A 22,442-nucleotide genomic window follows, 5' to 3' on the forward strand; every position below is an offset into this window, starting at 1 on the left:
CACACTGTGTTAGGCCTGTGAATGTACAAAAGGCATATGTTAGAATAGGCAGATAGTCTATAATTATTGTGTGGTATGAATAATAAGTGCTAAAATTTAGAATTAGCCTCATGTCAATTCACCCAGTACATATGCACAAAGCTCCATGTTAAGTGCTGTTGAGAATATAGAAATTGATAAGAAAATCTCTATCTCCTGCTCCCTCCTGAGGAGATGATGTAAATCTGTGATAGAAGGTAGACTGTGGAAAATGCCTAAGTAGAAATATGGGCAAAGTACTTTAGCAGCATGTAACAGAGAGACTTAGAATGTTAGAGCCAAAAGAGCCCTTAGAGATCTTCAGGTCTTAGTGGTCTTTACTATTTAAGAGACATGGAACCATTTGATCAGAGAAGTTCAAGGAACCTTGCTAAATAAGGGCCCTAAATGAAACTAGAAAGAAAATATATATTTTTCAGCTGCCAGGAGAGGAGGACTTGAATTGGAAATAGGTTGCCTTGGATCATAAAATAGAGTAACCCACAACTGAAGACTTGCTAACTAGAACTTAATGCGTAAACTGGCCAAAGGTAGACTCTGTAACTGCTTGTGTACCTATAATATAACAATTATCATGTTTTATGGTGTACAAAGTTCTTTCACATTCATTAAGTAGAAATATGGGCAAAGTACTTTAGCAGCATGTAAGAGAGAGACTTAGAATGTTAGAGCCAAAAGAGCCCTTAGAGATCTTCAGGTCTTAGTGGTCTTTACTATTTAAGAGACATGGAACCATTTGATCAGAGAAGTTCAAGGAACCTTGCTAAATAAGGGCCTCAATTGATCCTCATAATCTTGTAGTCAAGAGTTTATCATTTCTGTTTTATAAATGAGAAAACCTTAATTTAGGGAATTATAATAATTCTACATGGTTCATAGAATTAGTAAGTGTAAAGACAGAACGGGGACTCAAGATTCCAGTGTCCTTTGTATTACCCATTGTGTATGCATGTGTGTGAATGAGTTGTTTTTGCTTTTAATACTGAAGACAATGACTTGAGAGTTGTTAGCAAGCATGACTTACTAAAAGAAAGAGATAAAGAGATAACAAGAAGGAATTTAGAACCCGGATAGGTGGGGAGGAGTGGGGAGAAGGAGGCAGAGGACCTGGCAGAAACCTGACTATTTTTTCTGACTTGGGTATCTTCCCTGCCCTTTTAGATGATGTTTGGTTACATCCTTGGCCCCTCCCACCTACTTCTTTAAAATTATTTATACTGGAACTGGGCAAATTAATTTCTCAAGGTTCCTTTCCCAGGGCCTTCTTGGTTCACTAGCCAGAGGGAAAAGAGAAGCTAAATCAAAATGTGCAGGCTTAGTCACAGAGGTGGTGAGAAGAAAATTGAATTAACAATTATAGAACACATTTTATGCCTATGAGGACCTACAGGATCTGGCCTACCTCACCAGCCTACCAGTTCCTCTCTTGTGGCTTCGTGTATATTGTGTTCATTCCTGCCTTAGCAGGGCCTTTGCACTAGCTGTTCTCTCTCCCCTTTGTACAGTTGACTCTTTCTGGTGCCACATTAGAGGGATGTGAAGGAAAGGAAAATCTAGGATGATTCCTAGTGTTTGGCCTGGACAGTTGGATGAATGGTGGTGCTATGAACTGAGATGGGGAAAATTTGAAGAGGAATAGATTTAGGGAAAGAAGGGTGGTAGGTGGATGCTATAAAAAATACTGAGGTGGGTACAGGGGTAGTTCATTGGTAGGATTCTTGCCTGCCATGTGGAAGACCCATGTTCAATTCCTGGCCCATGCACCCCCAAAAGACAGAACAACAACAACAACAATAACAACAAACCAATTCAACAAATGGTGCTGCAATAATGGGATAGTCACATAGAAAAAGAATTAATTTGTGACCCCTACCATACAGCAAACAAACAATAAAAATGAATACTGAGAATATATATGCCAATTAGATTTAGAGGCAGAGATGTCTGGTAGGCTCTTGGATAAGCTTCTGGAGTTCAAGGGAGAGTTTAGTGTTAGATTTAAAAACTTGGAAGTCATTGACACTGAAAGTCATGGGACTGGATGAGATTACCCAAAGAAGGGAGGGTGTGGATAAAGAAAAAGGTCCCAGGACTGAGCCCTGGTGGAGCCGAGGAGGAGGATCCAGCAAAGAATAATAATGAGTAGGGTCAACCAGTGACATAGGAAAATCAGGAAAGTATGATATCCTGGAGCCAAGGAAGAAAGTGGAGAAAGAGGGGTCAATTGTGTTTTATGCTATTTAGAGACTGAATAAGGTGGAGACAAAGTGGTGATCATAAATCATAGAATTTGGCAATATTGAGGCCCTTGGCCTTTGTGAATAGTTTGACTGGAGTGTTGAGGTCAGAAGTCTGATGGGAGTGAATAAAGAGAATGAAAGGTAGGGAAATGAAGATGAGTATAGACAATTCATTCAGAAGTATTTCTGAGAAGACGAGAAGAAAAATTAAGAGTTGGAGTAGCTAGAATACTGTATTTCTTTCTTCTTCTTTTAAAGAGTCTTGATGTGGTCTGTGGATCAGGCTGGGAACTTGTTAGAAATACAGAATCTCTAGCCCCACCCCAGACCCCCTGAATCAGAATGAATCTTCATTTTAATGAGATCCCCAGGTGATTAAAGTTTGAGAGACATTGTGCTAGCTAGCGGAGTGCTTCTCAGACTATCTGTGAGGCAGGACCAATTTTCCCCCCTAATCTGAAGGAACCTACATGTGGCCCTACTATGTATGGTTTGTACGTACCCGAGTCCACCCATGACTGACTGTGTGAGTTCATTAACACTCTTACTGGTCTAGACCCTGTTGGAGAAGGGTCTCTGATCATGTGCTTAGATGTTGTAACGATGTCAGCTTGTTACATAAATGTCTAAATGTTTATTCTTAATTTCTGTACTTATCTTTTGGTAACAGTTTGTGAGTCGGCACTAGTTTACGGACTGAACTTTAGCACTACTCTAGAACATGTTTATATGCTGAGGGGCATGAGACTACAAAGAGAGAAAAGTGACGATGTCAGAGAGTGAGGATGATTGCAAATGAAGATGAGAGTTGATAGGATTCATAACAGATATGAAGAGTGTTCTTTGTATACCAACAAGGACTTTTCATTGTAATAGTAGATAAAGCAGAATACTGGTGTGTTAGATTTTTCAGAATGTTGCTTATTGCCAATCAAGTCTTCAGCTGGAGAAGGCTCGGCATTTACTGAGAGAGAAAAAGGTTTGAGTCATTTTGGAGAGTGCAAAAATGAACCTATTAGGGAAAATTTAGTAGGATCCCTGGCAGCTTTGAGGGACCTGTTTGATTTTAAAATACCAGCCAGTGTGTTCGTGTTTTCTCTGACGGCAATTAGATGTTTTCATGTAAGTCTGGAGAAGTTGTTAGTTTAGTTTAACCAGGATTGAAGTTTTGCTAGTGGAGTGTGAAGATGAGGAAGAGAGAGAAGCAAGTGAATTAAAGGTGGTTGCAAGGGACTGATTATGAGGGAAATAAGAATTTAAAGGAAGAGAGGTGTGTAATTAAATTACTTAAGCTCGCTCCTCTTTTATAAGATAGGGATAATAATATCTGTTTTATAGGGTTGTTATAAAGATTAAATTAATTCATATAAAGTGTTTAAAATGGTGCCTGGTACAGTGCCCAGTATTATTAGCTATTATTTCCATCATCTATCCTGGACTACAGGAGTAGCCTCTTACCTCCTTCTAACTGTTGTCCACACTGAGCCCAAGTGATCACTTTGAAATGCATACATCTTACCTACCCTATTTAACATTTAAATGTTTTTATATAGCTCTTAGGATAAAGATCCAAATCCATTAATTTGGCCCCCCCTAACAACCTCTGTGCTATGACACTCTCCATACTTCTCTGGTCTCATCTCTCACCTCATACTTTCATTTGTTCTCCATTCTTTGGCTATGTATGGTTCTGTTAGCTTCTGAAGCTCACGGTGCTCCCCCTTCTCCGTGGAACATTCCTGCCACTAGAGGGAGCCTTCCTATACCTCCTTGAATGGGCCAATTTATATTAATTATATTTCATATAATTTATATTTAATAGTATGATTCTTTTTTCAAGGATTATTTTTTATTTTGTTAAATTGGCTTTTTTGAAGAAAATTCTATAAAATATTGAATAATTTTCCACAATCAGCTGAAAATAAAACTCTGAAATAAACATCATGCATACTTTGATTTTAAATATAGTACATATTATACATTTTTTTAACATTTGTTCCAACTATTATTTATTTTTATTTCGTATGTTCTACTCATTTGTTGACAATGTAGATAAAAGAAGCATCAGACACAAGGTTTTCACAATCACACAGTCACATTGTGAAAGCTATATCATTATACAGTCATCTTCAAGAAACATGGCTACTGGAACACAGCTCTACATTTTCAGGCAGTTCCCTCCAGCTTCTCCATTACATCTTGAATAACAAGGTGATAGCTACTTAAGGCGTAAGAATAACCTCAGGAAAACCTCTGGACTCTGGAATCTCTCAGCCATTGACACTTTGTCTCATTTCACTCTTCCCCCTTTTCGTCGAGAAGTTTTTCTCAATCCCTCGATGCTGAGTCTCAGCTCATTCTAGGATTTCTGTCCCACGTTGCCAGGAAGGTGCACACCCCTGGGAGTCATGTCCCACGTAGACAGGGGGTAGGGTGGTGAGTTTGCTTGTTGTGTTGGCCTATCCTTTGTGGAATTAAGTTTCATATGAGCAAACTCCAAGACTGGGGGCTCAGCTATAGTTTTGGTTGTCCACACTGATTGTGAGAATATCAAGAATTCAACTAGGGGAAGTTGAATTTTCCCCCGTTCTCACCATTACCGGAAGGGGACTTTGCAAACACTTTTTTATTCAGTGATGAAACCATTCTGGGATTTATCGGGGCATCACTTTGGATAAACCAACAAAATCTCATGTCCTACTCAAGGTTCCATGTACTTAGGGGGTTCAATTAAGCTGTCTACATAAGTTGTATTAGGAAATGTGCACTAGTCAAAATATAAATTTTGTACCAAATAAACATTTGTTGCTTTAGTCTCATACATAAGTTGAAATTTTAAAATATTAATTACTGTTTATTTTCAGCACCCTGCAGTAATGACATTCCTTTGTTCTTCCTCATGCAAAAACATTTTAAAAATTTGTACGTTTAATCACTATCATTATACACTCTAGGCATTCTTGGATTATACCATCTCAGTCTTTGTTGCCTGTCTTTCTTTCTGATTTCATTTGTGCCCCCAGCCCTCCTCCCTCTATCATTCTCACCTTCAGCTTCATTCAGTGTTTTAACATAATTGTATTACAGTTAGGTAGTATTGTGCTGTCCGTTTCTGAGTTTTTACATTCAGTCCTGTTGCACAATCTGTATCACTTCAGCTCCAATTACCCAATATCTTACCCTATTTCTGTCTCCTGATGGTCTCTGTTACCAACAAAATTCTCCAAGTTTATGCACTAATGTCAGTTCATGTCAGTGAGACCATACACTATTTGTCCTTTTGTTTCTGGGTAATCTCACTCAGCATAATGTCCCTTAAGGTCCATCCATGTTGTTACATACTTCATAACTTTATTCTGTCTTACAGCTGCATAATATTCTATTGTATATATATATATACCACAGTTTGTTTAGCCATTTGTCTTTTGATGGACATTTTGGCCGTTCCCATCTCTTCGCAATTGTAAATAATGCTGCTATAAATATTGGTGTGCAAATGTCCGTTTGTGTCCTTGCCCCCATGTTCTCTGAGTAGATACCTAGCAATGGTATTGCTGGGTCATATGGCAATTCTATATTCAGCTTTTTGAGGAACCGCCAAACTGCCTTCCATAGCAGTTGTACCATTTGACATTCCCACCAACAGTGGATAAGTTTGCCTCTTTCTCCACATCCTCTCCAGCATTTGTCATTTTCTGTTTTATTGATAATGGCCATTCTTGTGGGTGTGAGATGATTTGTAATTGGGTTGCCTTTTTGTTGTTGAGTTGAACAATCTTTTTGTAAATTCTGGATACTAGACTTTTACCTGATATGTCATTTCCACTTAATGTCTCCCTTTGGGTAAGCTGTCTTTTTACTTTCTTGGTGAAGTTCTTTGATGTGCAAAAGTGTTTAATTTTGAGGAGTTCCCATTTATTTATTTATTTCTTCAATGCTCTTGCTTTGGGTGTAAACTCTAAAAAATTGCCTCCAAGTATAAGATTTATAAGATATTTCCCTACATTTTCTTCTAACAGTCTTAGATCAAATGATTAGGTCTTTGATCCATTTTGAGTTAACTTTTGTATAGGGTGTGAGATATGGTTCCTCTTTCATTCTTTTGCGTATGGATGTTCTCTAGGTCCAGTTCTCTAGGCACCATTTATTGAAGAGACTGTGCTGTCCCAGGTGAGCTGGCTTGACTGCCTTATCAAAGATCAATTGTCCATAGATGAGAGGGTCTATATCTGAATACTCTATTCTATTCCATTGGTCAATATATTTATCTTTATGCCAGTACCATGCTGTTTTGATCACTGTGGCTTCATAATACGCCTTAAAGTCAGGTAGTGTGAGACCTCCGACTTCATTTTTTTTTTCTCAGGATACTTTAAGCTATTCGGGGCACCATGCCCTTCCAGATAAATTTTGTTATCGGTTTTTCTGTTTCCGAAAAGTAAGTTGCTGGGATTTTAATTGGTATTGCATTGAATCTGTAAGTCAATTTAGGTAGAATTGACATCTTAACTATATTTAGTCTTCCAATCCATGAACACGGTATGCCCTTCCATCTATTTAGGTCTTCTGTGATTTCTTTTTACAGTTTCTGGTAGTTTTCTTTGTATAGGTCTTTTGCCTCTTTAGTTAAACTTGTTCGTAAATATTTTATTCTTTTGGTTGCAATTGTAAATGGAATTCTTTTCTTGATTTCCCCCTCAGATTGTTCATTACTAGTGTATAGAAACACTACAGATTTTTGAGTGTTGATCTTGTAACCTGCCACTTAGCAGTACTCATTTACTAGCTCTAGTAGTTTTGCTGTGGATTTTTCAGGATTTCCGACATATAGTATCATATCCTCTGCAAACAGTGAGAGTTTTACTTCTTCCTTTGCAATTTTGATGCCTTGTATTTCTTTTTCTTGTCTAATTGCTCTGGCTAGAACTTCCAACACAGTGTGGAATGACAGTGGTGATAGCGGATATCCTTGTCTTGTTCCTGATCTTAGGGTGAAAGTTTTCTGTTTTCCCTAACATCATTTTTTAGGATGATGTTAGCTGTGGGTTTTTCATATATTCCCTTTATCATTTTGAGGAAGTTCCCTCTATTCCTATCCTTTGAAGTGTTTTCAACATGAAAGGATGTTGAATTTTGTCAAATGCCTTTTCTTCATCAATCGAGATGATCATGTGGTTTTTCTACTTTGATTTGTTTATATGGTGTATTACATTAATTGATTTTCTTATGTTGAACCATTGTTGCATACCTGGCATGAATCCTACTTGGTCATGATGTATAATTCTTTAAATGTGTTGCTGGATTCGATTTGCTAGAATTTTTTTTTTTTTGTATGTAAGTGTTTTTGTTTATTGTTTGGTAAAAAAATCCATTCTAAAACACCATCTTGCCAATATAGGCCTGTGGGAGATTGCAAGGTAAAGAAAATATTAAAATAACAGGCTTTTCTGTATCTATTTGAACAAGCTGTCCTTTTTTTTTTATTTATTTTTATTTTTTATTAATTAAAAAAAATTACAAGAAACACAAACCTTCCCAACACATACACTCAGCAATTCACAATATCATCACATAGTTGCATATTCATCATCATGATCATTTTCCAGAACATTAGCATCAATCCAGAAAAAGAAATAAAAAGACAATGGAAAAATATAACAAACAGAAAAAAAAAATTTTTACAGGCCATACCCCTTACTGATCCCTTTCATTGATCACTAGCATTTCAAACTAAATCCATTTTAGTATTTGTTCCCCCTATTATTTATTTTTATTCCATATGTTCCTCTCATTTGTTGACAAGGTAAATAAAAGGAGCATCAGACACAAGGTTTTCACTATCACAGAGTCACATTGTGAAAGCTATATCATTGTTCAATCATCATCAAGAAACATGGCTACTGGGACACAGCTCTACATTTTCAGGCAGTTCCCTCCAGCTGCTCCATTACATCTTGAACAACAAGGTGATATCTATTTAATGCATAAGAATAACCTCCAGGATAACCTCTCGACTCTGTTTGGAATCTCTCAGCCATTGACACTTTGTCTCATTTCACTCTTCCCCCTTTTGGTTGAGGTTTTCTCAGTCCCTTGATGCTGGGTCTCAGCTCATTCTAGAGTTTTTCTCAATCCCTTGATTCTGAATCTCAGCTCATTCTGGGATTTCTGTCCCACGCTGCCAGGAAGATCCACACCCCTGGTAGTCATGTCCCAAATAGATAGGGGGAGGGTGGTGAGTCTGCTTGCTGTGTTGGCTGGAGAGAGAGGCCACATCTGAGCAACAAAAGAGGTTCTCTTGGGGGTGACTCTTAGGCTTAATTTTAAGTAGGCTTGACCTTATCCCCTGTGGGGTTAAGTTTCATGTGAACAAACCCCAAGTCTGGGAGCTCGGCCTATAGCTTAGGTTGTCCACACTGCTTGTGAGAATATCAAGAATTCAACTTGGGGAAGTTGAGTTTTCCCCCGTTCTCACCATTCCCTGAAGGGGACTTTGCAAATACTTTTCCACTGACTGATAGAATCATTCTGGGATTCATCAGGGCATCACCTGGACAAACCAACAAAATCTCATGTCCTATACAAAGTTCCATGTACTTAAGGTGTTCAATCAACTATCTGCATAAGTTATATTAGGAGATGCACTAGTCAAAGTATAGATTTGTACCAAATAAACATTTTTTGCTTTAGTCTCACACATTAGTTGAAATTTTAAAATATTAATTACCATCTATTTTCAGCACACTGCAGTAATGACATTCTTTTGTTCTTCTTCATGCAAAAACATTTTTAAATTTGTACATTTAGTCACTATCATTATACACTCTAGGCATTCCTAGATTACACCATCTCAATCTTTATCGTCTATCTTCCTTTGTGATTTCATTTATGCCCCAGCCCTCCTCCCTCTATCATTCTCATATGCAGCTTCATTCAGTGTTTTAACATAATTGTATTACAGTTAGGTAATATTGTGCTGTGCATTTCTGAGTTTTTATATTCAGTCCTGTTGCACAATCTGTATCCCTTCAGCTCCAATTACCCAATGTCTTACCCTATTTCTATCTCCTGATAGTCTCTGTTACCAAGGAAATATTCCAAGTTTATTCACTAATGTCAGTTCATATCAGTGAGACCATACAGGATTTGTCCTTTTGTTTCTGGCTAATCACACTCGGCATAATGTCCTTAAGGTCCATTCATGTTGTTACATATTTCATAACTTTATTCTGTCTTAAAGCTGCATAATATTCCATCGTATGTAAATGTCAGTTTGTTTAGTCAACTGTCTGTTGATGGACATTTTGGCTGTTTCCATCTCTTGGTAATTGTTAATAATGCTGCTATAAATATTGGTGTGTAAATGTCCATTTGTGTCCTTGGCCTCGTGTCCTTTGAGTAGAAACAGCATATAGATGGGTCCTGTTTTTTAATCCATTCTGCCAGACTATGTCTTTTGATTGGAGAGTTTAATCCATTAACATTCAGTGTTATTACTGCATGGGTAGTACTTTTTTCTACTATTTTGCCTTCTGCATTTTATATGTCACATCTCATTTTCCTTCTTTTTACCTTTACTCATAGTCTTCCTTTCTACACTCTTCTCCACACCTCTCTCTTCTGTCTTCGTATCTGTCTCTAGTGTTCCCTTTAGTATTTCTTGTAGAGCTGGTCTCTTGGTCACAAATTCAGTGATTTTTTGTCTGAAAATGTTTTAATTTCTTCCTCATTTTTGAAGGACAATTTTGCTGGATATAGAATTCTTGGTTGGCAGCTTTTCTCTTTTAATAATTTAAATATATTATCCCGCTGTCTTCTCGCCTCCATGGTTTCTGCTGAGAGATCTGTACATAGTCTTATTGGGCTTCCCTTGTATGTAATGGATTGCTTTTCTCTTGCTGCTTTCAAGATCCTCTCTTTCTCTTATACCTCTGACATTCTGATTATTAAATGTTTTGGAGTATGTCTCTTTGGGGTACACTGCACTTCTTGGATCTGTAATTTTAAGTCTTTCATAAGAGTTGGGAAATTTTCAGTGATAATTTCCTCCATTAGTTTTTCTCCTCCTTTTCCTTTCTCCTCTCCTTCTGGGACACCCACAACACGTATATTCATGCGCTTCATATTGTCTTTCAATTCCCTGAGTCCCTGCTAATATTTTTCCATTTTTTTCCCTATAGTTTCTGTTTCTTGTCGGATTTCAGATGTTCCGTCCTCCAGTTTAGAAATCCTATGTTCTGTCTCTCCAAATCTACCATTGTAGGTTTCCATTGTCTTTTTCATTTCTTGTGCTGTGTCTTTCATTCTGATAAGTTCTGTGATTTGTTTTTTCAGACTTTCAGTTTCTTCTTTTTGTTCTTTCCTTGCCTTCTTTATATCCTCCCTCAATTCATTGATTTGATTTTTGATGAGGTTTTCCATGTCTGTTCGTACATTCTGAATTAATTGTTTCAGCTCCTGTATGTCATTTGAATTGTTGGTTTGTTCCTTTGACTGGGCCATATCTTCAATTTTCCTAGTGTGATTTGTTATTTTTTGCTGGTGTCTAGGCATTTAATTACCTTAATTAGTTTATTCTGGAGATTGCTTTCACTTCTTTTATCTAGTGTTTTCTTGCTGGATGAATTTGTTGTCTATCTGTTCTTTGACATTCCATTCAGCTTTATCTGGACCTTTAGCTTAAGTTTTATTTAACAGAGGATAAGTTTTCAGTTCTTGTTTTCTTGTTTCTTGCCCTCCTTGTGTGGTGCCTTTTCGCTGCCCCCCCCCCCCCCCCCCCCCCCCCCACTTAGGAGGTTCTACTTAGATATTATAGACCCCAGCCAGGTTTTCCCAGACCAAACTGGCCTCCTATCAGGTGGAAAGAGTCACCTGCGTCAGTTTTCCCTGAGGGTGTGACCAGCAGGTTGAAAGACTTTCCTGTGAAGTCTCTGGACTCTGTTTTTCTTATCCTGCCCTGTGTGTGGCGCTTGTCTGACTGCATAAGATGATTCGGTACCTTTAACTTTGGCAGACTTTCCCTGCTGGGTGCGTGGTGGAGACAGAGGAGAGGTTGTAGGCAGGTTTTAATGGCTTCAAATTACCAAGCCCTGGGGTCTGAATTCCTTGAGGGAGGGATTCCACCTGAGTTGGGCTTCACCCCTCCCTTGGGGAAGGCATAGGCTCCAGACAAGCCCCCAAAAGAGCTCACTTCTGCCTATGCCTGGGGCAGTTGCAGCCTGAAAAGTCCTGCCGCTGTTTCCAGAGGCAGTCAAGCCTTTGTAGATACACAGCCACAAAAACCTCTGTTTCCTTGTTTTTTTTTTTTTTTTTCCTCTTTTTCTGTCAGTCCTGCCCCCTTGGTGCTGGGGCAAAAATGAGCAACCTCCGCTTTGATCAGGTTCACCTAAGCTGGGGGCCTATTTTTAGTAGTCAGAATTTGTTAATTAGTTCCACAATTGGCGTTTGATTGTGCCCAGTCCCTGCTGCTGGTAAAGTCCTTTCCTTTCCCCTCTGGGAAGCGGCCTGTGGGGGAGGGTTGCTGGCCGCCGCAGCTTTGGAAACTCACGGTTCTAGGGGGTGCTTGCAGTCGGTCCAGCTGGTCCAGACTGGGGTACACTGTGTGTCTGGTCACTGATGTGGCTCCAGGAACTGTTCTGTACTGTTTCTGGTTATTTAGTAGTTGTTCTGGAGGATGAACTAAAACGCGCACGTTGTTAAGCCGCCATCTTGACCCGGACTATATGATTTGCTAGAATTTTGTTGAGAATTTTTGCATTTATATTCATTAGAGAGAGTGTTTTCTTTTTTTGTAATATCTTTGTCTGGCTTTGGTATGAGGGTGATGTTGGCTTTGTAGAATGAGTTAGGTAGCTTTCCCTCCTTTTCAATTTTTTTGAAGAGTTTGAGCAGGATTGGTACTAATTCTTTCTGGACTGTTTAGTAGAATTCACCTGTGAAGCCATCTGGTCCTGAACTTTTCTTCTTGGGGAGCTTCTGAATGACTGATTCAATTTCTTTACTTGTAATTGATTTGTTGAGGTTGTCTGTTTCTTCTCGAGTCAAAGTTACTTGTTCATGCCTTTCTAGAAAGTTGTCCATTTCATCTACATTGTTATATTTATTAGCATAAAGTTGTTTATATTATCCTGTCATTACCCCTTTATTTCTGTGGGGTCAGTGGTTATTTCTCTCTTCCATTTCTGATCATATCTATTTGCATCCTCTCTCTTCTTCTTTTTGTCAGTCTTGCTAAGGGTCCATCAGTCTTACTGATTTTCTCATAAAACCAGCTTCTGGTTTTGATGATTTTCTCAATTGTTTTTATTTTCTCCATTTCATGTATTTCTGCTGTAATCTTCATTATTTCTTTCCTTTTGCTTGCTTTGGGGTTAGTTTGCTGTTCTTTCTCTAGTTCTTCCAAGTGATATTATACATTTTACTGTTGTTTTAGAATCCTTTAATATGTATCCACAAAACCAAATTTTGAAGTATGACAAATTATTGAAATACAAATCAGAATTCATATATTTTAGCAGTGTTGAGCTTCCCTGAGATTAAACAAAAGTTAATTAGTCCACAGAATTTTGGAATACTCCTTGCTGCTCAGTTATTTGTATTTGTTCAGTATTTATTGGAAAAGTAGTGAGTGATGTATAGCCTTACACTCCTTAAAATAACCATGAATAGAGTAATGCGTTATTCTTGCAATCAAATATATTACTTAAGGGACAGTGTAATGATATGATTCTTTAATCAATATCTTCCTGTTGCACTATATTGTGGGTGCCACAAAGACAAGGAATATGTCTGTTTCACCCCAAGTGCTTACCTCAGCATTTGACACACTATAGGCAGTCAATATTTTAATAAATGAATGAAAGAATGAAAAACAAACCCAACTTTCCATTTGTTAAGCTCAGGTATATTGACAGTGTTTGGGTGTGGATCAGGATTGGCTTTTTTAAGTGTAAGATCTGAGAGAGAACTTCTTAGAGGGGTGGTATAGAGAAGGGGAGAAAGTAAACTTTGGAGCAAAAATATGTGATTGGGAATCCACTTGCTTAACAGCTGTGTGACTGTATGCCTCTATTTTTTTCTATGTTTATAAAATGAGAATGATAGTATTTACCTGATAGTGTTACCATGAAGATTAATTTAGGTAATAAAAGCTCTTTGGGTTCCATTCTTCTTGGAGCAATTGCTTTGTTTCTTGCTGTTTAACTCCATTTGTCATTACTTGCTATAATCATTGTGCCCCTTTGGTATCTTATCATGAACTCCTAGAGCTTAAAGGGACCCAGTGTGTACTTCTTATTCATCCAACTTTCTTAAAACAGGTATATAACTAACAATTTTAGACCCATGGTTCTGTTGCTAAACCTCATAAATGTGGGCTAAATGTAAGGAAGCCTAGTCTGAATTACAGGTTACTTCTTAGAAAAGTAAACAGCAGAGCTGGGTGGCAGTTTTAGAGGGCCCACTTTCAAATAAATGCACTAACCACAAGCCATTCTTATCAGTTGTTGCTTTCAAAGTACTTGAAAATTCTTAAGTCCTTTCTTTCCCATTTCTGTCTTGTTTATGCTTTTGTTTCTTTGAAAGTTTCCTTTGGTAAGCTGAAAAACAACCCAAAGCTCAGAAGTGAGATTGCTAGATTCTAGTACTGTCTCTGTTAATAGCTTCCTGAAAGAATTACAGGTCGCTTAGTCTTTGTTTTTTTCACTGTCATATGGCAGATGAGAAATCTACCTTCTCACCCCAAGGGTTACATAGATTAAAAAAAAATTATATTGGGTGAATTAGAAGTATTTTCAAACCAACGATAGTATTTTAGAAGGCTTTTATCATAGATAGGTATTGAAATCTCTGTGAACACAAATTAAGTTAATAACAAGACTTTTTAAAATTAACTTATTCTTTTAAAGGTTTAAATAATTGTAAAACACTGAGATGTTCTAACGAACCAAATGAATTGGCATGCCTTCACTGCTGCCTTTTGGGTATTATTCATAGCTTCCTCAAGGGCAGATGGAGAAAGCGTGGCTAAGGATTCCATACATATTTCTGGACAGTACTTTAGCTATTTAGTCAGGCCTTTTTGTTTAATCAAGGCCCAGAGAGTTTAAAAGACTTGTCCATGGTCAAACTGCATTAGTGGTAGAAGTAGGGTTGTTACCTAGGTTTCCTAACTCCCCAGTCCAAGGTTCTTGACACTTACAGGGCAGGTCTTTTTCTTTTTCCCAATTTAGTTGGTAGATATAGTTTGCTTTGAATTCTTTTCTTCTCTTGTGGTGGGCTGAAGATGGGGACATGGGAGATGAGAGAAAGTCAGGACTTACAGAAAAAATGTTTTCTGCAGCTTGTTTTTTTCTCCACTTTTACCTAGTGTGTCCTGGACTGCAGTGACAAGAGTGTGGAAAGGTGATCAATGATGGCATTCTGGGGTTAGCTACTCTTATCAATCTAGCTGTTAGGAAACTGCTGGCATGCTTCACCCCTAGACCCACTAACTGATCCCACCTCACCCTGCCATCAGCCTGTTTATCAAGTTAGCTTCTCAGCAAAGAGATTGCACAGGGTCAGAAGACCATTAAAATCCTTCATGGCCCATTCTACCTCAGCAGTTACAGGGGAAAAGATGACTCTCCTCTTGCTTCTCAATACGCATAATGAGGCTCTAGATTTGATACCTGGAATTTGGGATATGGTTATCCCAGGATTTAATTTTCATTCTGCCCTTTCATTTCAATTTTCTGCCTCTGTACTTCCTTTTCTTATATCTGGAAGACTTCAAGAGGTTAAATAGTAGATGAGGGGCCTGGTACACCAAAATTGTGGATAGTGCTTTTTGTAACCACTACCATGCTAATTGCATACCATGGCAATTAGTAATATCTAGCTGAACCTCTAGAATAGCCTTTAGACTCTATTTGAAATCTCTTAGTCACTGATACCTTATTTTTTTTTATTTCTTTCCCCCCAATTCTAGGCTCTATGTCTTTAGGTTGATTACCTGAATTGACCAGAAAGGTTAAGTTAGATTGTATATTACAAAATTGAGGTTTTGAACAAAAGATACCTCTCTTCCTTTGGTCTCATGTAGAGAAGTTCTAAAATATAGATGGTGTCATCCTTTACCCTGTATTCTGGTTTACCTTTGTCCTAACCGGATTTGCTCCATTCTTATCTCTGATTGAAGCCTGATCTCTTTTTTGGCTTCCTTAACAGTTGTTAAATGTAAAAATGCTGACTTTCAGAGCTGCAGAACTCCAATTCTGAGTCTTAGGTATCATACAGGTACCCAAAATTCCAGGAAAATATGCAGTTATGCATGTATTGCATAGCATCTCAGAATTTAGGAATAACACTTAAAGCTCAGGAATAAATGTGACTGCTGTAAGAACTTAAAATCTAGGCCCCAATTTTCATGTATGTATTGTCTAAAAGAGACCATACAATATTTGTCTTTTTGTTTCTGGTTTATTTTGCTCACCATAATGTCCTCATGTTTCATTCACCTCGTTGTATGCCTCCTGACTTCGTTCCTTTCCATAGCCGCACAATATTCCATCATATGTTTACATCACAGTTAACCCTTCTGCTTCTCAGTCAATGTACCCTTCAGCCACCTCCATCATTGGGTGTCATGAATAATGTCACCATGACCATCAGTGTGCAAATGTCAATTCGAGGCTCTGCCTTAGTTCTTTAGAATATATTCCCAGTGAGAGGATTGCCTAAATGTATGGCAAACCCTATATTTAGCCTCCTGTGGATCTACTACAATACCCTCCAGAAGGGCTGCCCCATTCTGCTACCCTACATTGAATAGGTAAACTTCTCTCCCCATATTTTTTCTAGCACTTGAATTTTCTGTGTAATTATTTGTTTTGAATCTTCAGATTTTGTTGCGATGTATTCATAATGCATATATTCTATCCAAAATAAACAACATTGTTTCACAGTATTCTCACTTAGTTGTACAATCTTCACTACTTTTAATTTTAGACAATTTTCATTGCTCTTTTAATTTTTATTATGGTAATATATATATATCTTATGTTTCCTCTTTTAACTGCGTTACACCTATGTAATTCAGGGTGTTGATTACACTCAGAATAATGTGCCACCATCACTACATCCATTTCCAAATGTTTACCATCAGCCTAAAGAGAAATTCTTTATAAGTTAAGCATCAGCTGCCTAGTCTCTAACCCCATTCTATCTCCTGGTGACTTATATTCTAGATTCTAACTCCGTGAGTTTACTTCAGTGAAATCATATAATATTTGCCCCTTTGTGTCTTGCTTATTTCACCCTACATAATGTCCTCAAGGTGTGTCCATGTTGTCGCATGCATCAGGATTTCATACCTTTTTTACAGTTATATTCCATAGTATGTATATACCACATTTTGTTTATCCATTCATTGGTTGATGGACACTTGGGTTGCTTTCCTCTTTTGTCAATTATGAATAATGCCCCTAAGAACATTGGTTTGCAAATGTCTGTTTGCATCCCTACTTCCAGTTCTTCTGAGTATAAACCTGGTTTGTGAGATTGCCAGATCATGTGGTAATTCTATACTTAGCTTCCTCAGGAACTGCCAAACTGTCTTCCACAGTGGCTGCACCATTTTACATCCCCGGAAGCAATGAATGAGTGTTCCTCTTTCACCACATCTTCTCCAACAGTTGTAGTTTTGTTTTTTACTAATGACCATTCTAATAGTTGTGAAATGGTATCTTATTGTGGTTTTGATTTGTATTTCCCTAATAGCTAGTGATGCTGAGCAACTTTACATGTACTTTTTAGTCATTTGTATATCCCTTTGGAAAAATGTAAGTCTTAATGCCGATTGTTCTTAAGTCCATTCAGTGAATTTTTAATTTCAGATATTATATTTCTGTTCAAAAATTTCCATTTGTTTCTTTTTTATTTCTATTTCTCTGCTAACATTTACTCTTTTTTTCACTCATTATGAATATATATATATATATTTACCTCATTGAGATTAGTTATAATAATTGCTTTTAAAGCCCATGTCTGATGATTCCAACATCTGGATCATCTTGGAGTTGTTCTCTGCTGATTTTTTCACTTGCAGATGGATTTAATTTTGTGGGTACTTTATGTAATTTGGGTTGTATCCTGAACATTGTAAGTGTTATGTTGTGGAGACACTGAATTCTGTTGATATTTTTATTTTAGCAGGCATTTAACTCAGACTCAAACTGCAAATTCTGTCTCACCAACAGTGGGTGGCAGTTCAAATTGCAGTTCAAATTGCAGTTCAATTTTTTTGTCCTTAGCTGAGGTCCTTGGATTCTGCCTTGCGCATACATGGTTCGGGGTCACCTAGAGATTCCAGCAGAGTTTACTCCTTCTGTTTTCTTTCTCACTTTCCATTGTCTATGACTGCTCTGGATTCTGTCTTCTGGTTCTTCTGGACAGAAAGAGTGGGGCTTATTTTTAATTGGAACCTCAGCTAGACCACTGTTCTAGTTGGCTAGCTGCCAGAATGCAACACACCAGAGACAGATTGGCTTTTAATAAAAGGGGATTTATTCTTGTTAGTTCTTCAGAGGAAAGGCAGCTAACTTTCATCTGAGGTTCTTTCTTACATGGGAAAGCACAGGGTGATCTCTGCTGGCCTTCTCTCCAGACCTCTAGGTTCCAACAACTTTCCCCGGGGTGATTCCTTTGTGCATTTCCAAAGGCCTGGCCTGAGCTGCGAGTGCTGAGATGAGGAATGTGGAGCTGCTTAGGCTGTGCTGCATTGTGCTGTCTTATTTAAGCACCAGCCAGTTGAGTCAAACATCATTCATTGCAGCAGGCACAGCCTCCTAGCCAACTGCAGATGTAATGAGCAACAGATGAGGTTCACGTACCATTGGCTCAAGTCCACAGCAACAGAACTAGGTGCCTTCACCTTGCCAAGTTGACAACTGAATCTAACTACCACAACCACCTTCAGGTCACAGTTCCAAAATGTGTAATTCATTCCCTGTTGGTCCCTTCTTTCAATATTTAGATTCTTGCCAAAATTTGCCAGCTTTTGTTCACTTCAGGTAGATATTTATTAATTTTTTAATTTTATTCAGAGTTTATAGGTACTATTTATTTGGGAGTCATATGAAAGCAAAATTCCCTTTTAGCATTTTCATAGAAGTGTTTTGGGAACAAAAGCAATACATATATGTAAGTGAGCTTTAATCAGCAATCGAATGAGAATAGACTGGTACATTTCCTGAGTATATTTTATTGGACTCAGTCATGAGCTTTTATCTCTGCTTCTAGACAGACACATACACATACCACCACCACCAGCAACAGTATCAAGAAGCACCAGAAGAGATGCCTGGGAGAAGTGATGTGAATGAATTTGTTGAGGTGGAAAGTTCTCTGAAGCACTAAAGAGTTTCAGGATCTTTACAGTCCTTTTCTTATTTCTAGGGACAGAGGGCCAGTACTGTGAGGATGCAAGAGATAAATAACATTCAGAAGCAAAAGAAAGAAATCACTTTTTATTTGTTTATTTCTACCCCTTAGAAATAAGTAGGGAATGTAGTCAGCTGAAAACAGACTAGGATTAACTGGGTTCCTGTTTGAGTTTTGGCAGTGAGGTCCATCCTGTTTTGAAAAGCACCCCCACTCTGCCCCTGCCCTTAGTAACATGCCATCAAGTTTGTCAGTAGGTGGCAAGTGCTGGGGTAGTAGCTCTCAGTATGCTGACAGACACCTTAATGGAGTTAGACCAGATTTATGTAGCCATTTCTTCGGGTTAAGAATAGTGGCTGCTCCAAAATTTTTATATAAGAGAGAGTCTAGGTTATGTAGAGGAAAAGGGTATATGTGTTTGTAGGTATGTTTGTGTGGAGAGGGGTATCTAAAGCTTCTTCCACACTCATTCAAGTCACCCTTCGGGTGCTAGAGATTCTTCTTTCTGTTGCTTTTCTACTTTTCTTATCATTTACCAATAATTCTTTTCTCTTTAGATCTGTCTGGCTTGAAGCTTTAATTACTCTTGTTGCCCTCATTTTCTTTTGAATCATTAAAAAATCCTGTTTTTTATTTGTATATCTTAATTCTAGCCTTCTTTCTAGATCGCTAGGAGGATAGAGGCAGGGATGGATTATATTGTGTATGTGTGTTTTGGGGTTCATGATGGAGGGGTGAAAATTGGATTTAAAGGGACCAACAGCCTTGGAAGGAGGTTACAAGATGATCTGCTGGGAGACATAAGATAGAAATGGGCAGTTGTCATGGAAAAGAGGAATAGTTTAAGACCCATGTTTAAAAGCTTAAAAGCTTTTAAACATTCTTCCTTAGACAGATCTAAAGAGAAAAGAATTATTGGTAAATGATAAGAAAAGTAGAAAAGCAACAGGAAGAAGAATCTCTAGCACCCGAAGGGTGACTTGAGTGAGTGTGGAAGAAGCTTTAGATACCCCTCTCCACACAAACATACCTACAAACACATATACCCTTTTCCTCTACATAACCTAGACTCTCTCTTATATAAAAATTTTGGAGCAGCCACTATTCCATTCTTCCTTAAGACTAGGATATATAGGAAGATTGACATAAAACTTCCACCTCCAAGAACGTCTCTAGGACCTCTCAATTTTAGGTGTAAGATTCAATGAGTTGGTAGGTTTTTCACCTCTCCTGTAGAAAGGTTACTCGTTAAAAGATGGAGAGGGAAAATTAATCTAGACTGAGCAGTTCTGTTTTTAGTTCTCAGTGATGCTGTGTTGTTCAGGGCCCTTTTCAGGAGAAAGTTTAGAAGGTGATCAAATGGGAGCCAGAGTGAGGGTCTTGGTCTTTGCAGTCAGACGGCTTTGAGTTTAAATCCTAACTGCCACTTACGAGGACACTGTAATAAGACCTTGAACAAGTCACTTTACTCCTTGAAATTCAAATAGGGGGTAAGATGCAATATAAATGTCTTACATAAAATAGCAAACATAGTGCCTGGGGTGTAGTAGATAGTACACAAATGTTTGCTGTTTTCCTCAGCCATCTTCCAAAAGTATCTTCTTTTTAGGAGAATCCTGGCTTTACCCCTAAGAACTTGTCTGAGTCATCCTTTCCAAGCTTCCGTATCCTTAGTTAAAACAACAGTATTTACTTAGTTTATTTCTGAGATACTTCCTAGCTGTAAGATGTTGTATGAATTTTTAGATTCTTGGGAATTTTTTAAGGAAAGACGATGTAAAATGCTTTGTGATCATATCATCTGATAGGAAAGGGGAGCTCTTCTGGGTGACAGACTCTTCCTGTTCCATGAGAGAGACTTTTAGGCACCTTTCTTAAGAGCCAGGATCCAGACTTGGTATCCTTTAAGGACACTGCATTGTCCTTTCTGACACTTATACAGCATGATAGTTCATGCTTTACCTACCTCATCCTCTTTATCTTCTATCCAGGTCAAGAGACAACTAACTGCCTTTGAAAGATAGTGAAAGACTAGACAAAGAAAGCATCAGAGGATAGCCAGAAGTATTGGCTGAAAATTTAAATTACCTAGATGGTAAGTTTGTTGCACAGTGAAGTCTGGGCACTCTGATAGAATTGTGTGGTTTCAGAAGCCTCTGCAATTTTTCCACCACTGAAAAGAAAGGAAGGAAAATCAGTACTTGTTGATGGCCTGTTATGAGCCAAATACTATGCTAAGTATTTCACGTTTTGGCATTTGATCAGCCAACCCAATGAAGGTAAAAATCCTTGTATGAAGTTGACAGCTTCAAGAAGGAGGCCTAGCCACCATTTATTTACAGCTTTCTAGATGCCAGGCGCAATCTAACTCAGCATACATTATCTCCCTTAATATTTACACCAATCTATGAGGTAAGCCCTATTATAATCACCACAAAGAAATGAACTTAGAGAGGTCAAATAACTTCTAGTTCACCCAGGTAGTAAATGGTAGGCCTCGGTTTCAAACCTGGATTATTTTCATTACAGTATAATGTTTTCCTTTTGAGAAAGTTACTTTTTAGATGAGGCAGTGCTTTTTACTCTCCAAAGAGCAAAGCAAAAGAAAAAATAAAACAAATTAAAAAAAGGAAAACTTTCAGTAACTTACACCTTTCCCTAGTGCTCTCTGGATTTTGTGCATCGTTATTTTATTGATTGTTAGCCAAGGCAGTGGAGAGCTCTAACGAAATAGAAGAGAGAGAAGTGAGAACTTGAGCAGCAACTGGCCAAAGGACCTAATGGTCTTGGTCATCAGTGGTAGCTAGGTAATAGAGAACGGTTCTCTGGGAAGTTAGAGCAGTAGGACAACTCAGAGAAGACATTTGGCAGCTACTGTGGGAAATGGTTATAGTTATAGGATGACTGGATATAGAAAGAGAATCCTACCTAGGAAGTTTTATCACTCTCATGTTGAGCATCTTTAAGAAAAGTCAAAGTTAGGGGGTGTGGTAAATTTCAAGGCAAGCTCTCATCCTGTTCATTGGTTCAGAATTCTTGTTCCTTTTTCTGGAGCATTTTTCCCTACCTCAGGGAACTGTCTTATGAAATTAATTTCTGATTGGGTAAAATGGCAGCCAGTATTCATTTTTTGATCTTTCTGATGGTACTTTATTGAAATATCAATGCTTTTAATATACTAGTGAAATCTGGGGGAAAAATAATAATCATTTTCATCAACAAAACCCATTAGATATATCTACTAAACATAGGGTATTGTGCTGTATACTCTAGCTTATGTTCTAATAATAAAAATTGACTGCTTGCTTTGAACCTAGCACAATTCTTGGTATAAAGTATATAGCAATCAAATGAGGCAGAAAAAGTGCTTGCACTCAAGGAGTTTATATTTTAATGGGTAGATACATAAAAATAAATGAATAACCAAATGTAAACAAAGAGGTAAATAGATAAATAACATTCACCAGGTCATATATGCTAAGAAGAAGAAGCAGGGTGAAATGATAAGAGAGTGATGAGGAGCAGGGGAATTGCTACTTTATATGAGGTGATCAGGGAAAGCCTGTTTTAAGCCAAGATCTGAAAGAAGTGAGGAAAGCATCTTGGCAGAATGTACCTCCCATACAGAAGATGTAAAAGCCCTGAGGTATGAGTATGACTTGTCATGTCTAAAGACCCACAAAGAGACTAGTGTCGCTGGAGTAGAGTAAGTAGGGAAAGAGCAGTGGGAGATAAGGGAAG

The 22,442-nt window shown here is 37.9% G+C and overlaps 1 protein-coding gene across 3 annotated transcripts in view; it reads left to right on the top strand.

The window, feature by feature from the left end:
* Positions 1-22,442, top strand: part of LUZP1 (leucine zipper protein 1) — a 140,832-nt gene that overhangs the window by 89,022 nt on the left and 29,368 nt on the right. The window contains exon 2 of one of the 3 annotated variants that reach the window (XM_077150898.1): positions 20,693-20,796. The exons of the other annotated variants lie outside the window; for them this stretch is intronic. The gene's annotated coding sequence lies outside the window, so the exon portion shown is untranslated. The remainder of the gene's footprint in view (positions 1-20,692; positions 20,797-22,442) is intronic. 3 annotated transcript variants of the gene reach the window in all.

Source organism: Tamandua tetradactyla, chromosome 2, assembly GCF_023851605.1.
Source record: "Tamandua tetradactyla isolate mTamTet1 chromosome 2, mTamTet1.pri, whole genome shotgun sequence".
In the NCBI taxonomy this organism is placed as follows: Eukaryota; Metazoa; Chordata; class Mammalia; order Pilosa; family Myrmecophagidae; genus Tamandua; species Tamandua tetradactyla.